This window comes from Gorilla gorilla, chromosome 1 (assembly GCF_029281585.2).
Source record: "Gorilla gorilla gorilla isolate KB3781 chromosome 1, NHGRI_mGorGor1-v2.1_pri, whole genome shotgun sequence".
Lineage (NCBI taxonomy): Eukaryota > Metazoa > Chordata > Mammalia > Primates > Hominidae > Gorilla > Gorilla gorilla.
Genome location: NC_073224.2, coordinates 35820343 through 35835946, shown reverse-complemented (window position 1 = coordinate 35835946; position 15604 = coordinate 35820343). Strand labels below are relative to the sequence as shown.

The following is a 15604-nucleotide window of genomic DNA, read 5'->3' as shown; positions in this document are numbered from 1 at the left end:
TCAGTCCTTGTTTCACCATTGTGGCAGGAACATGCCTTTACCTTAGTTTCTACTTCTGTAATGTGGGGATAGTAATGTCTATCTCAAAGGGCTGTTGGGGCATCAGATGAGGGCCAGGAACATTGTGGGAGCTTATTAAGCCTTTCTTTTAAAAAAGTCTCTTCTTGATACTGCTTACCTCCTTGAAAATTCTAAATATATAATTTTAATCCAATTTAATTAATGCCTTAATATACTACAAGTCTAGGCCAAACACAGGGGATTACTTAAAATTCCCCTTTATAATTTGGCAGATTACCAAAATCAAGTTTTACCTCAAAAGGGGGTTGGCCCCAAACTCATTCAGAAATTCTTCTTGTTCCATCCATCCTGTCTGTATTCTTCCCTGCTCTTCCTACCCTTTGCCATTTCATCTGGTCAAGAGAACACTTAGCAAGGGTCCTGAGGGAAAGAATCAGTAGGGAATAGGGTGGAGAGGCAGAAACCATTCTGTTGGAGAGCTGTGTTATTCTCCTTGGGTTCTGTAACGGTTAAGTTTATGTGTTGACTTGGCAGGGCCATGGAGTGCTGAGATATTTGGTCAAAAATTATTCTGAGTGTGTTGTGAGGGTGTTTCTGGATGAGATTAGCATTTGAATCAGTAGATTCAGCAAAGCAGATTGCCTTCCCAATGTGGGTGGGCCTCATCCAATCCATGGAAGACCTGGATAGAACAAAAAGGCTGAGTAAGACAGAATTCTTTCTCTATGCCTGACTCTCTTCAAGCTGGAACATTGCTCTTTTCCTGCTTTCGGATTCAGACTCAGATGAAGACTTACATTACTGGTTTTCCTAGTTGTCAGGCCTTCTAACTTGGGCTGGAAATACCATTGACTCTCTTGGGTCTTCAGCTTGTCAGCTGCAGATCTTGGGACTTCTCAGCCTGCATAATCATGTGAGTCAGTTTGTTATAATTGTTCTATCTCTATGTTTATATATAGATAGATTTAGATACCTATCTATATCTATAGACATATTTGGATTATATATGATGTGTATGTCTATGTCTATGGACATGTCTGTATTGGTCTGGATTTTTTAGAGAAACAGAACTGAAAGATATATCTGTATCTAGATCTATCTATATATCTATACCCTATTGGTTCTGTTTTTCTGGAGAATCCAGGCTAATACAGATTTTGATACAAAGAAGTGGGGTGCTGGTATAACAAATACCTAAACATGTGGAAGCGGCTTTGGAACTGGTTAATAGGTAGAGGCTGGAAGAGTTTTGAGTTGTATGCTAGAAAAATAGATGTTAAAAGTGATTCTGACTAGGGTGTACATGGAAATTAGGAACATGATATTGAAAACTGGAGGAAAGGTGATCCTTTTTATAAAGTGGCAAATAATTTGGCTGAACTGTGTTCTAGTGTTTGGTGGAAGGTAGAATTTGTGAGCAAAATGTGGGCTGAACAGATTTCTAAGCAAAGTGTTGACGAAGTGGTTTGGTTCCTTCTAAATGCATATAGAAAAATACTAAAGGAGAGAGATGAAATGAAGAAGAAATTCTTAATCAAAAAGGAAGCAGAATTTAAAGATTTGGAACATTCTCAGCTTATCCACATTACAAAAAATCGAAAAGCTTGTTTTGAAGAGAACATTAAAGATGTGGCTGAACAATCATTTGATAAAGACATCATGGGTATGACTTATTGACTTAGCCATTTTAACAGAATCCAGGAATACAGATGAGATTATACCAACAAAGACCCTGCCAGTTTGAACTAAAGAGAACAGAAAAAAATGAGACTAAATTAGGGAAGGCAGTTGTACTTCTTTGATTTAACAAGACCAGACCATAGAGCCATTTAGCTGTGAACATGCACTACTCTTCAAGAAAACATGCACTGTTCTTCAAGAAGGCAATTCAGAGATTATCAGTGGTGCCACTTGGTTTGAACAGGCTAGATGGCCTCTGACCAGTGCTGTGGGAATGGGACCACTCTGCAAAATCCTGTGAGTGGGGCCACATGGAACCTTGAGGGTGCAACCCTGCACCTAACAGAACTTCAGAAGTGGGATTGTCACCCCAGTGGTCCATGAGGCAGAGCCTGAAACCAAAGAGGATTAATCTGGAGCCTTAAGATCTACTGAAATTTGCCTTGCTAAGTTTCAGACTTTCTTAGGACCCATTACTCCTTTCTTCTTTCTTATTTCTCCCTGTTGGAATGGGAATGTTCATCCTATGCCTGTCTCATCATCATAGTTTGGAAGCATGTAACTTGTCTGCTTTCAAAGGTTTCCACAAGGGGAGGAATTTTGTCTCAGAATGAATCATAGCAACATATGTGTCTCACCCATATTTGATTTTGCTGATATGAGTATTTGGACTTTAATTTTTAGAGTTCATGCTAGAATGACTTAAGATTTTGGGGGCTGTTGGGATGGAAGGAATGTATTTTACATGTGAGAAGGACAGAAATGTAAGGGGGCCAGAGTGAATGCGTGAATTGTGTCCTCCCCAAAATTCATATGTTGAAGCACTAACCCCCACGTGATGGTGTTTAGCAATGGGGCCTTTGGGATGACATTAAGTTTAGATAAGGTGATAAGGTGGGGGCCTCATGATGGGGTTGGTGGATTTATAAGAAGAAGAAGACAGAGATTGCTATCTCTCTGCCATGTGAGGACAGTGAGATGGAGGCCATCTGCAAACCAGTAAGAGTGCCTTGTGATGCGTGCCTGTAGTCCCATCTACTCGAGAGGCTGAGATGGGAGAATTGCTTGAACCCGGGATGCGGAGGTTGCAGTGAGCAGAGATTGCGCCACTGCACTCCAGCCTGGGTGACAGAGGGAGACTCCATCTCAAAAAAGAAAAAAAAAAAATAGAGTGCCTTCATCAGAACCCAACCATGCTGGCATCCTGGTTCTAGACGTCCAGCCTGTGTGAAATAGATTTCTGTTGTTTAAGCCACCCAATGTATGGTATTTTGTAATGGAAGTCTGCTTTGACTATAATACAGGTCTGCTGTTTTTTTCCTCTAGGAGGCCATCTCTTTACTGTGATGTTTGGCCATGGTGTTTGTGTGTATGTGTATATAGACAATGCTAATTGCTGTGAAGTCCACTAATTTCAAGCAATTCTCAGCAAATGAGTGCATTAGACATGCATTGACCATCACATTGGGCCTGTCATATTTATTACATCAGCCACTGTTTAAGAGCATCTAATTCCCTCAATTACTATGGGCTGAGAATCTCCTTGTCAGGTAGTTTGGAATTATGGAATAAAAGCAAAATATCTTATGGAACTGTAATTTCAGAAACAGAGGAATGGGTTAGAAACTATGAGAAAAGGAACAACTAAAAGATACTGACCACGGAAAGGAGTGGAACTCTGTTTCTCACCTCTTTCTCCTTCTCTATCACTGTCACCGTGAAAGAAAAGTGTATATGAGCTCCATGTCTCCCTTTTCTCAAGTTCTCTTTTTTCTTTTTTTCCTCTATATAGCTCCTTGCTCTGGAGTCCAGCAGTCTGGCTGCTTCTTTGCAGCTGCAGTTTCTTCATGGCTCTGCATGGTCTCTGATGGTCTATTCATGGGCCTTGTTATGGGTTGAGGTGGATACCCCCAGAATTCATATGTTGTAGCTCTAACCTTCAGTAACTCAGAATGTGACCTTATTTAGAAATAGGGTCATTTCAGATGTAATTAGTTAAGTTAGGATGAGGTCATACTGGGGGAGGGTGGGCCCCTGACTTGATGTGACCAAGACTTAAGACCATACAATGAGAAAAATGATAGGACCTACCTCCTAGAGCATTTGGGAAGATGCAAAGAGTTTGGTATTTATTTATGCCAATTATTATTCTGTAGTGCTGGACCATTCAAAACCATGTTGCTCCACCTCTGGACAAGACTTGGTTAATTTTCCTTGCAGAGGATTTCAACATACACAGGTTTAGAAAAGTAAAACCCCATCTTATACATCACCTGGCCAGATCATCCAAATAGTAATTGTGATGTATTAGTCCGCTTTCACACTGCTAATAAAGGCATACCCAAGACTACACAATTTACAAAAAAAGAGGATTAATGGACTTACGCTCCATATGGCTGGGGAGGCCTCACAATCATGGCAGAAGGTAAGGAGGAGCAAGTCACATCTTATGTGGATGGTGACAGACAAAGAGAGAGAGCTTGTGCAGGGAAACTCCTCTTTATAAAACCATCAGATCTCATAAGACTTATTCACCATCACAAGAACAGCACAGAAAAGACCTGCTCCGATGATTCAATTATCTCCCACTGAGTCCCTCCCACAACACATGGGAATTCAAGATGAGATGTGGGTGGGGACACAACCAAACCATATCATGTGATATGCTAATAGATCCTTATTGTGAGCTCACAGTTATTAAATGAACAAATCCATAGATTAAGAACAGAAGTGTTAATGAATTTTTAAAGTCTGCTAATTTGTTCAACATTTAGGGCCATTAACAAGTGCATGGATTTTCTTGAGAACATATGATTACCTTGTCTTCTGATTACAGACAGCTGACACCATAGCATGTTGTTTACAAAAGCAAGATTGTAGAAGAGATTATAGGTGCTGGGATTGACTGGTGAAAACTTATTTAGGGGCTCCTAATAGGACTTAAAATACCCACCTGTCATTTTGTATGTACATTATAATATGCTGGAGTATATTCAAAGAAGCTTTAAATTGATGACTGTTTTTCTGAAAGATGCAGCAATTGCAACTTATTTTCTTCCTTCTTAGCAGGATTCTGATATCCAGGTCTGCAGATGCTGCAGGATTTTGCTTAATACATTTAAGAGGTATTGATTCTTCTGGGCATAGTTGGAGATGAAGGAGCAGTTTCTGGAAGAACTCGCTTTGGAAGAGAAACAGGACTTTGTGGCAGCAAAGGGAACATTGTAAGAGAGGACAGTAGGTATGTGTGCACATATATGTGTGCATGCATGTGTTGGGTGTGTGTGTGTTGGTTTAAGTTTCCACATTAGGAAAATGACAGTAAAGTTACACAGTGGGGATAGGCAACCTTTTAAGAATGGTAACTATGCTCCAGCCTCAGGACTGAGCCTTTTCCAGAGCCAGCAAAGCCTGTCCTTGGGCTTAGTCACTCTTTTTTACATTCTTTATGCCTGTATTCTGTGAGGATACTTTATTCCCCTTTCTTCTCTCTCCCTCCAACCTTTTCTTCTATACCCCAACTGTGTTGTAAAGCCAAAGGACTTTAGGTTTTGCTTTCTCTCCTCTCCAAAAGTTGCTCACTCTTAGTGTGAATTTTGAGCCAGCCAATGTGCTTCCTCTCCCAGGAGTAATTGTTGTTGAAACATTGTCTCTGATGGTCTACTCAGGGCTCCTGTTATGGGTTGAATTGTGTCATCTCAAAATGTATGTTGTAGTCCTAACCTGTAACAACTCAGAATGTGACCTTATTTGGAAATAAGGTCATTGCAGATATAATTAATCAGTTAGAATAAGGTCATACTGGGGTAGGGTGGATGCCTAATCCAACATGACTTTAGCTTTTATAAAAGGGGAAAATTTTGTAAGAAGAAGAACAGCACTATGTCAGTATCAAGGTAGAGATCAGTGTGATGCATGTAAAATCCAAGGAATGGCAAAGATTGTAGGCAGACCACCAGAAGCTAGGAGAGAGGCATGGAACAGACTCTCCCTCACAATCCTTAGACAGAACCAGTCCTGCTGACACCTTGATCTTGGACTTTTAGCCTCTACAACTGTGAGACAATTAAGCTCTGCTGTTCTAAGCTTCCCAGTTTGTGGTGCTTTACTATGGCAGCCCTAGTAAACTAATACAGGTGCTATTTTCTTTTAGAGCCAAGCCATCTCAGGCAGCAGTGAGGTGATGGGAAAGATATCCAGAGAGGAGGGGCAGAGTCCCCATTTGAGAGCAGACCAGGTAGGCTTAGCATATACTTAGATGCAATTTAGAGGCAGGATCCAGCCTGGAGTTTGCTATAGCTCAGCTCCAGCTTGGCTAACACCATTTCACACTTTTCTTTAAACCAGCTGGAGATTCTTCACCTGTCTTTGCCTGTCCCTGAGTGACAGGATGACCAAGGGCCAGAGGATCATCAAATACTCATTGCTTTTAGCACTACGCAATGTTATTTCCTACATGACCTCTTGAAAGGGCACAGATGGGAGGCTGTCTTGTTGATTCCTGGTCTGCAACAGGCAATTTATATTCATAACGTGCTTTAAAAAAGCACATACTGTGTGGATCCCAGTGCAAAATAAAAATGTGGTGCTGTATGGGATGGCAAAGTCAATCTCCCCTTCCTACATGCTGGCTGTCTATTCTAACCCCTGCCTGGATGCGCTTGGTACCTAGACTGAGGTGGATGATACATCCCTCCCCACTGGTCACCCACCAAACATGTAGTGATGCTGTCAGCCTGGTGCAGGATGGATGCTGTCTTGTCCTGTCCCAAGATGCCATGGGGTGAGTGTCTAACCCTGATCCTCTCTCTCCTTGGGGTAAAGAATGACAGTAGAATGCAGTCCTCTTCCTGTCAATGCAACTTGGTCTCCACCCCAGGTGGACAGTGGTAGTGGTTGTGGGATGGGGTCAGGAATGAGGAGGTCAGCCTGGGCCAGGACAGGAGGGGTTGGGGAGTGGAACTGCTGAGAGCCCGTCCGAAAAGGCAAGCAGATAGGGAGGTGGTGGGACATAGGAGCGTATGTGAGTCAAAGCTCCAAGCCTGAAGCTCCATGGTCTCATCAGACTTCATTTACTAACCACAAATTCAAAGACAAAATTATTAAGGACTTCAAGATGGCAGCTGCAGAGCACTGAACTTCAACAGCCTGGCCCTTCTGAGGGTGGGGCCCTGTGTGGCTGCACAGGTCACTGGTCCATGAAACTGGTCCTGTTATAGAGGCAACAGTGTAGAACTACTTAGAAACAATAATAAATATTATGATGCCATGTGTATCATCATGAGTGCCATAGCTTGAGAATAAATTTTGTGGCCAGAAAGAACAACAAGGAAATTCATGGGTGACCTCTGTCCTTGAAGGTTGGTTTCAAGCCTAGATTCACAGAAGGCTTTGTCTTGGAGTACTAGGAAGATCATCTGATACAATTCTCTCCTTGAACAGGTGAAAAGATGAAAACTTGCAAACAGGTTCAAGATCACACAGCTAATTATGGTTAGGTCTAGGGTAAGAAACAATGTTATTTTGCTCTTAAATTGTTGTAAGAAGGGCCTGGGAAAACAAGGATGATGAATATGTTTATTATCTTGATTATAGAGCTTGTTCATGGTGTTTACATTTATTAAAACTTATCAAATTGTATAATTAAAATATTTGCAGTTTGTTCTTTGCCAATTATACCTCAATGGAGCTGCTTAAAAATATTGAAGGCAAGAATCAAATAAACAACTTGATTTAAGAATAGGGTAAATAGCAGCTGAAGTTTTTCTGGAATATAGGGAAACAGGAGTGAGCAGTTTTTTGCACAAGCAAACTGCCATTAGTAGCATGCATTAGGGTTTACAACGTGCTTTTGTTTATACTATCTCATAAGGTTCTTCAGGGTGGAACTTTAATGTTAGGAAATGTCATGGAAATGCAGAGTCACCGAAGACTTCCTGAGCAAAGTAGGAAGCTTGGGAATCCTGGAATCTTGAAGACAGAAGAACCCTTAGGGATTACTCAACTCCTGGAGGAATTCTTAAAATTAACCTCCTTTCTGAAGGGAAGATTGGGGATGCAAAAGAGTAACCTTCATTTGACTTCTTTTGATGGGAGGAGTGTTTCTGCCACTTTTATCTGCAGGAAGAGGGCTCTCCACCAGCCTGTAGGCTTGGCCTGCCTCCCGTCCACCCTGCGGAGGCATGCTTGCTACAGAGCAGGAGGCTGGGCAAGTTCTTTTTCTGACTTTTAACAGGCAGTTATGCTTCAGAATAATTTGGTCTATTATCTTTCTTCACAGAATACATGACAAAAATGAGTCAGCAGGGAGGCAGGTTAGAGCAGTCTAAAGAAAAACAATAGGTCCTGTGAAGATGAAAAAGAAAAAGTTTAGATTTCCAGCGTTAGGATGAAGTTCAAGACTCTTATGCTTCCTCATGGACTGTGAGCCGTGGGACAGGCTAGGGAGATCCCTGGGCTCTTTGCCCCTCAGTCGGTTTTCTCACCGGGAGGCAGCAAGGCCTCTTCTCTTTGAATTTCTCTCATTCATGCTGGGAGTGTTTTCTTTGCTTGAACTGGGATGGGCAGCTCACCAGGAGGTGAGCACTTCAGGAAGAGGAAGGCACTTGCAGTTCTTCAGAGAGAGCTTGTGGCAGTTCGCACCGAAGACTGGACTGCGTTCCTCCTCCACATGCTGAGTTTGCATTTAAAGGAGGGAGGGAGCTCTCTTAATTTGTGATTATTTTTCCTGGTTGCCTTGAAACTGAGCTGAGTGTTCCCCAGTGTCGTCATTTTTGTTTCACTGGGTGAACTGCTTTTAAAGAGCCCTGCTCTGAGATGGGGGATGTGTGAGCCCAGAGTCTTCTCTGCGGGACTCAGTTCCTGCTGCTTCCCCTTCAGACCCACCTTGGCTGGCAGGTGGACCACTAGGAAAACACCCCTTGCTCTTGCTGGGAAGGGTCAAGTGGGGTGGGGAGAAGCCAACCCCAGGAGGATGGAGAGCAGTGAGGGCCGTCATTGCTGCTCAGTGTCTGGGTGACCTGGGTACTTCCTGAGGATCCAGGAAGGCCCATGGAAGAAGCAGGCCATGCAGAATCTGTCCGAATGTTTTACGGCTCCTGTGGTGATGTCAGGCTTTTATATCTTGGATGTTTTTTTCTTGAAAACACCATGTGCATAAAAGAGAAAGTCACACACACACACACACACACACACACACACACACACACACCCCAACTTTGGCTGTAAATGGAAAGGACGTACTTCTTTTTCCGTGCTGCTTTTATTTTCATGGTTAATTATTTATTCATAAATCTTGCCTGAGAGATTTTATTTTGGCTCCCAAGCGATAAAAGCTCAAGGTCACAGGGGAAGTGTTTTCAAATGCTAAGTGATCCTCCTCCAACCTAATGTTGTAAAATTTTTATTTCAGGAGTAGTGTTGCTCACAGGAGGGGTGATGACTTAATTTTAGCTCCCAGATGAAATATTGACTTTGCTGCTGATGAGGGGATGGAAGACAGCACAGATCAGCGTAATGAGGGCCGTCGCGGAGCTGCCTTCACCCTGACTTGGCAACCCGTTCATTGTGGGATGACCTTTATAAAATGATGATGATGTTGGGGGAAAGGAGGGAAAGTTTCAAGGATGCTAGGCTGCTGCTGATTTCTGCTTCCACTGGAAACAAACGAAAAAATACATTGAGGAAAGATCTGATTTTTCTTGTGCCATTTGAAAGCTATGCATACTTATGTCCAAAAGGAAGTTTGCTTTCACATCCATTGATAACAATGGCCTTCAAAAATGTGACATTTTTTTCTCATTGTGCCACTGTGAGCTATGGTCACCGAAAAAGGGTGAAAATCATTCATATGAGATAAAGGGTTAATAGCTGAGATTTTAATCCTCTCTAAAAATTAGTTTTAGGTTGTTGACTTCTTAAGGTTTAAATGTTACTATTTTTGAATAGTTACACATGAAATAACATTCAGAAAGCATCCAAAAGTGAGTTCTTTTCCTCCAACGCTGTCTTCCTATCCTTCAGTCCCCATCTCCAGAGGCAGCCACCTAAGAAATTTGTTGGTATTCTTCCAGAAATAGTCTACATTTAGAACGCTTGCATATATATACACCTTTAAAAATTAGCTAACAATAGCATATCAGCAATTTTTCTTGAGGTTATTTCATATCAGTACAAGTAGGAGCTCTACTGTTTTATGATGTGAGAAGCCCCAGCCTTCTGTGGCAGAATTGGGTCGGAACTGAGTAGTTCTTAATTTCTCTTCTACTCCCTTTCCTCAACTCCAAGTTATTTTCCTTTGCTCCCAAAATACCCAAAGGCAAGAAAGACATTCTCAATGTAATTTTTGTATTAGGGTATTAGCCAGGCTGCTATAACAAATAAACTTCAAGATATAATGGCTTAACTGAGATAGAAGTTTCTCTCTTCCTTGTATGACTGTACAGGAGGAGGTGGTCCAGGGCTGCCAGGGTGTCAGTGGAGTCCTCCATGTAGAGCTTCCACCTCAGAGTCCAAGGCAGATGATAATTCTTATTATTTCACCAGCAACAGGGAAATAAAAGAGAAAGGGTCAGGGAAGTACTTACACATTTCTTTTCAGGGGTGCAACTCGTAGGTGGCACACATCATTTCTTCTTATATTCTGTTGTTCAGAGTTTATGCGCATGGCCACATAGGCTGCCAGCTGAAACTCGGGAGTTCTGTTATCAAAGCAGGGAGGATGGATATTATATGGTCCCAGCTGGGGACAGGATGGTGTCTTGTTCTACATCCTGGCTCTAGGACTAGTGGAAAAGGGAACACTGGAAAAAGCTGAAAGAAAGAATCGTATTTTGATAAGAAACCCTATAAGACTTCAGGTCCAGGAGACATAGTTCAATGCAGACAAGTGGAAAAGGAGCAACTGTCCATCATCTCTTCCTGGAACACATGGGTATCTACCAATGGAGAAAGGAATTTACATTCTAGCAAGGAGAGACAGACAATAAACACAATTCAGTACATTAGGTAGCATGTTTGATAAGTGCTGTGGAGATAAACCATGAGGAAGGACTATAGAGAATTGGGTGGTGGGGATTGTTGTGGTTTAGAAAGAACAGCTTGGGAGGGCCTCTCTGAGAAAGTGATGTTACGGAAAGATCTGAAGGATATGAGAGTGTGAGCTATGCAGACATCTGCAGGAAGTGCATATTTGGACAAAGGGAAGAACAGATGCAAAGGCCTCAGAATGAGAACATGTTCAGTGTGTTTGAGTAAGAGAAGAGCAACGAGACCAGTATGGCTGGAGCAGAGTGAGGGGAAGATGAGGAAGTGATGATGCGAGGGGAGGGAAGCCTATAGCGTGGGGCCTTGGAGGCCATTGTAAGGATTTTGGCTTTTATGTGGAGAGAGATGAGAAGGCAATGGAGGATTTTGCAAAGAGGAGACATGATCTGACTTACTTTAAACTGTCTTTCTGGTCTATGTTGAAAAGCACCTCTAGGAAGGCAAAGGATATTGTAATTATTTAGGTGAGGGATGATTTGGTTTAGGAGATGTAGTAAGAAGACTGCATTCAGGATGTATTTTGAAGGTGGAGCCTGCAGTATGATGAAGGATTAGATGTGGAGAGTCAGAGAAAGAGAGGGAACAAGACTGAGTCTAGGGTTCCTGGCCTGAATAACTGAGGCAATGGAACTGCCATTTCCTGAGACACAGAAGGCACAATGGGGAGTGGATTTTGGAGGACGATTAGAAGAAGCTCAGGTTTTTGACATGTTAGGCTTCAAATGGGTATTAGATATCCAAGCAGTATAATCTGAAACCCTGGGTTTAGCTGTGCCTTTAGTCAGATACATTTCTTGAGTTTTCTAGGTCTATGAGCCAATGTAATTTTTTTTGTACTAGGGTTTTTGCTTCAACTGCTGCAGGCAAAAGTCCTGGTTTATTTACCATCTTATCTGCTGATTGACTGCCTCCTTTTCAGGTGTATCCTATGGAAGTTTACTGTGATCATCCATGTCTTTCTTTATTATCTGTCTCAGGTTGTAATCCATGAAAAGGCAAGAGCTAAAACTGTAACCTTCTCTTATAGCTCCTCCTAAGTTTCTCTCTCTCTCTCTCTGTCTCTCTCTCTCTCACTCTCTCTCTCTCTCTCTCCCTCTCTCTCCCCACTCCTGCTCCCTCTGTGTGTGTGTGTGTGGGAGAGAGTTTGTGTGTGTTTTGAGGAAAACCATTAATACATTATTTATGATGATAATTCAATTTAAAAGACATTTATTGAGTGTTGAATAAGACAGTGTCTGCCTTCAGGAGCAAAGAAGACAGATACATTAACAAATAGTTATAATGCAATGTGTCATGGACTGTAATAGGAGTATAGGAATATAGATCTGAGGAAAATTAAACCTGTTGGTTTCAAACCAAGCTATGGCTTACTTTTCCGTCATGGTCTCATTCCCCTGGTGAATTTGATGGATCTGCCAGGTATCTTAACCAGATGTGTGGATGATGCAGCAATTGTGTTGGGTGTACTGGCTGGACATGACCTCAAGGATTCTACCACAGTACAAGATCCTGTTAAACCATTCATACTTCCCAGTTTGACAGATGTAAACAAACTATGTATAGGAATTCCAAAAAAAAATCTTGTACCATAATTATCAGTGAAGTACAATCTCTTTGGTCCAAAGCTGCTGACCTCTTTGTGTCTGCGAGGGCCAAAATAATTGAAGCATCCCTTCCTCACACCAGTTATTCAGTTGTCTGCTACCATGTATTGTGCACACTGGAAGTGGCATCAAATATGGCAAGATTTGATGGGCTACGATATGGTCACAGATGTGACATTGATGTGTCCACTGAAGCCAGGTATGCTGCAACCAGACAAGAAGGATTCAATGATGTGGTGAGAGGAAGAATTCTCTCAGGAAACTTTTTCTTCTTAAAAAAACTATGAAAATTATTTCATCAAAACACAGAAGGTGAAATACCTCATTGATAATGATTTTGTGAATGCTTTTAACTCTGGAGTAGATGTCTTGCTAACTCCCACCACCTTGAGTGAGGCAGTACTATACTTGGAATTCATCAAAGAAGACAACACAACAAGAAGTGCCCAGGATGATAGTTTCACACAGGCTGTAAACATGGCAGGATTGCCAACAGTGAGTATTCCTGTTGCACTTTCAAACCAAGGGTTGCCAACAGGACTGTAGCTTACTGAATGTGCATTTTGTGACCAGCAGCTTCTTACCATAGCCAAATGATTTGAAAAACAAGTACAGTTTTCTGTTACTCAACTTCAAGAACTCATGGATGGTTGTTCATCAATCCTTGAAAATGAAAAACTAGCCTCTGTCTCTCTAAAACAGTGGAGAGAAATATATCATGCAAATTAAAATGACTTTTAGAGATTCTAAAAAAAAAGAAATTATTGCTTGCATTTTTAACTTGGTGATGGTTATCCTCTTAGACATGGAACCATAAAGATGTAAAATTTACAGAAGGATTAACTTAGTCTGCAAAGTATAGGGGTTAATTCACAGCTAAGATAATAGAGAAATTTGTCAAGGATAGAATATGATAAAACCTGTAAGAAGCAAAGTCAAACTGTCTATTGACTTTGGGCTTTATTATCTCTTTTTATTTTCTTCCCCTTTTTGTAACATTTAAAATGTAATTAAAATGATCTGAGAGTGTTTCTAGCATGTATTTTGATCTTGACTTGGGTCTAGCTTAGTAGTCCAACTTTTGAGTGTCATAGATTAATACAATATTAGGGCTGGAAGTAATCCCTCTTTTCCTTGCTATGCCTATTGCCCTTACTTGATGTCTGCTAACACCTACAGTCTATAAAATTGTTTTCTAAATTGTACCCATGGTTGCTACTTCTATGGAATACTAATAGTTATCTAGGGAAAAGGGGCCTGGGCCAGTCAAGTAAGTTTTCTTCCTCAAGACCTGTGGAGTCTTTTGCATACTAATGTACACAGAGAGTGAAATGTGATGTGTACAATATCCAGAGTTTCCCCAAATGATTTATATTTGCTAACAAATGATATGTAGTATTGGATTTTTCTCTGCTTTATGTTTGTGTCTCAGTGAAATTTTGTGTTCTATAACACTCAGTGCTTAAATGGCACTGTTTTTTGTTTGTTTATTTGCTTTAAGTAAAAAATTAGCTTAATTTTTTTGAAGCAAAGTAAAAATTGTAGCTTGCCTTACTTTCAAAAACAGCTTTATTGAGGTGTAGTTGGTATAACTTAAATGTACATATTTAAAGCATAAAATTTGATAAGTTTTGATGTGTGTATGTAATTGGGTACTCATTATCACAATCAAGATAATGAACATCTTCATCATTCCCAAAGTTTTCTTGCATCTCTTCCCTTCTTCCTGATCTCTTTTGCCTGCCCTCTCCCTATCCTCAGGCTGATGTGCTTTCTGTCACTATAGATTCGTTTCTATTTTCTAGGATTTTATATAAATGGAATCAGAGTATGTACTTTTTCTTCTTTTTTTTGGTATGATGTCTTTCACACAGCATAAATATTTTGAGATTTATCCATGTTGTTGCATTTTCAATAGTTAATTCTTTTCCATTGTTGAGTACTGTTCCATTGTATGGTTGTATCACAGTTTATTTATTCATTAATCTGATGATAGCTATTTGGTTTGCTTCCAGTTTATTGCTACTCCAAATGAAGCTGCTATGAACATTTGGGCACAAGTCTTTATATGGACACATGTTTCCATTTCTGTTGGAACTACCCCTAGGCATGATCATAATAGGTATATGTTCATATGTTTAAGAAACTGCCAAACTGTTTTTAAAAGTAGTTCTGCCATTTTTACATTCCTGCCAGCAGTATAGAGTTCCACTTCTTTCACATCTTTGCCAATACTTGATATGGCCAGTAATTTTAATTTTAGTCATTCTGATAGATATGTAGTGGTATTTACCTGAAGTTTTAATTTGCATTTTCTTGATGACTAATGATGTTGACCCTCATTTCATGTGCTTATTTGCTGTGTTTATATCTTCTTTAGTGAAGTATCTGTTCAAATATTTTGCCTGTTTAAAATATATTAGGTTTTGATTATTGAGTTTTGAGGGTTCTTTGTGTATTCTACATGCAAATTCTTTATCAGATACATGATTTGCAAATTTTTCTTCTAGTATTTGTCTTGTATTTTAATCTTTTAACAGTGATTTTTGAGAACAGACATTTTAAATTTAGTTAAAGTTCAATTTGTCAATTTTTTTTCTTCATGGATCTTGCTTTAGTGTCATAGCTAAGGGTTATCTTTGACAAATCCAAGGTCACAAAGATTTTCTTTTATGTTTTCTTCTAGAAGTTATATAATTTTAGGCTTTACATTTAGATTATGATACATTTTGAGTTAATTTTTGTATGTTATTCAAAGTTTAACATAGACCAAAGTTTACTTTTTATGCACATGGATATCCAATTCTTTCAGCACCATTTGATAGTAAGACTATAATTTGTCCACTGAATTGCCTTTGCACCTTTGTAAAAAAATCAGTGGTCCATATATGTGTGGGTCTATTTTTGGGTTCTGTCTTCTGCTCCACTGATCTATTTGTGTGTCTATATGACAATACTACATTGTCTTGGTTACTGTAGCTTGAGGGTCAGCAAACTTTTTCCATAATGGGTCAGATAGTAAATATTTTAGGCTTTGTGAGGCATATACGTCCTCTGTAGTGTGTGTTTCTTTTAACAACCATTTAAAAATATAAAAACCATTCTTAGCTTGGGGAATGTAAAAAACAGGTCATGGGCTGAATTTGGTCTGCAGGTCTTAATTTGCTAACTCCTGCTATAGTGTTATAATACATTTTGAAAGTGGGTTGTGTTAGTCTTCCAACTATGTTCTTTATTTTCAAAGTTGCTTTTGC

General features: G+C 40.3%; 1 pseudogene; it reads left to right on the top strand.

Annotated features, from left to right (window-relative positions):
• Positions 1 to 1443: 1443 nt before the first annotated feature.
• On the top strand, positions 1444 to 13079 carry LOC134758238 (glutamyl-tRNA(Gln) amidotransferase subunit A, mitochondrial-like; annotated as a pseudogene).
• Positions 13080 to 15604: the final 2525 nt, after the last annotated feature.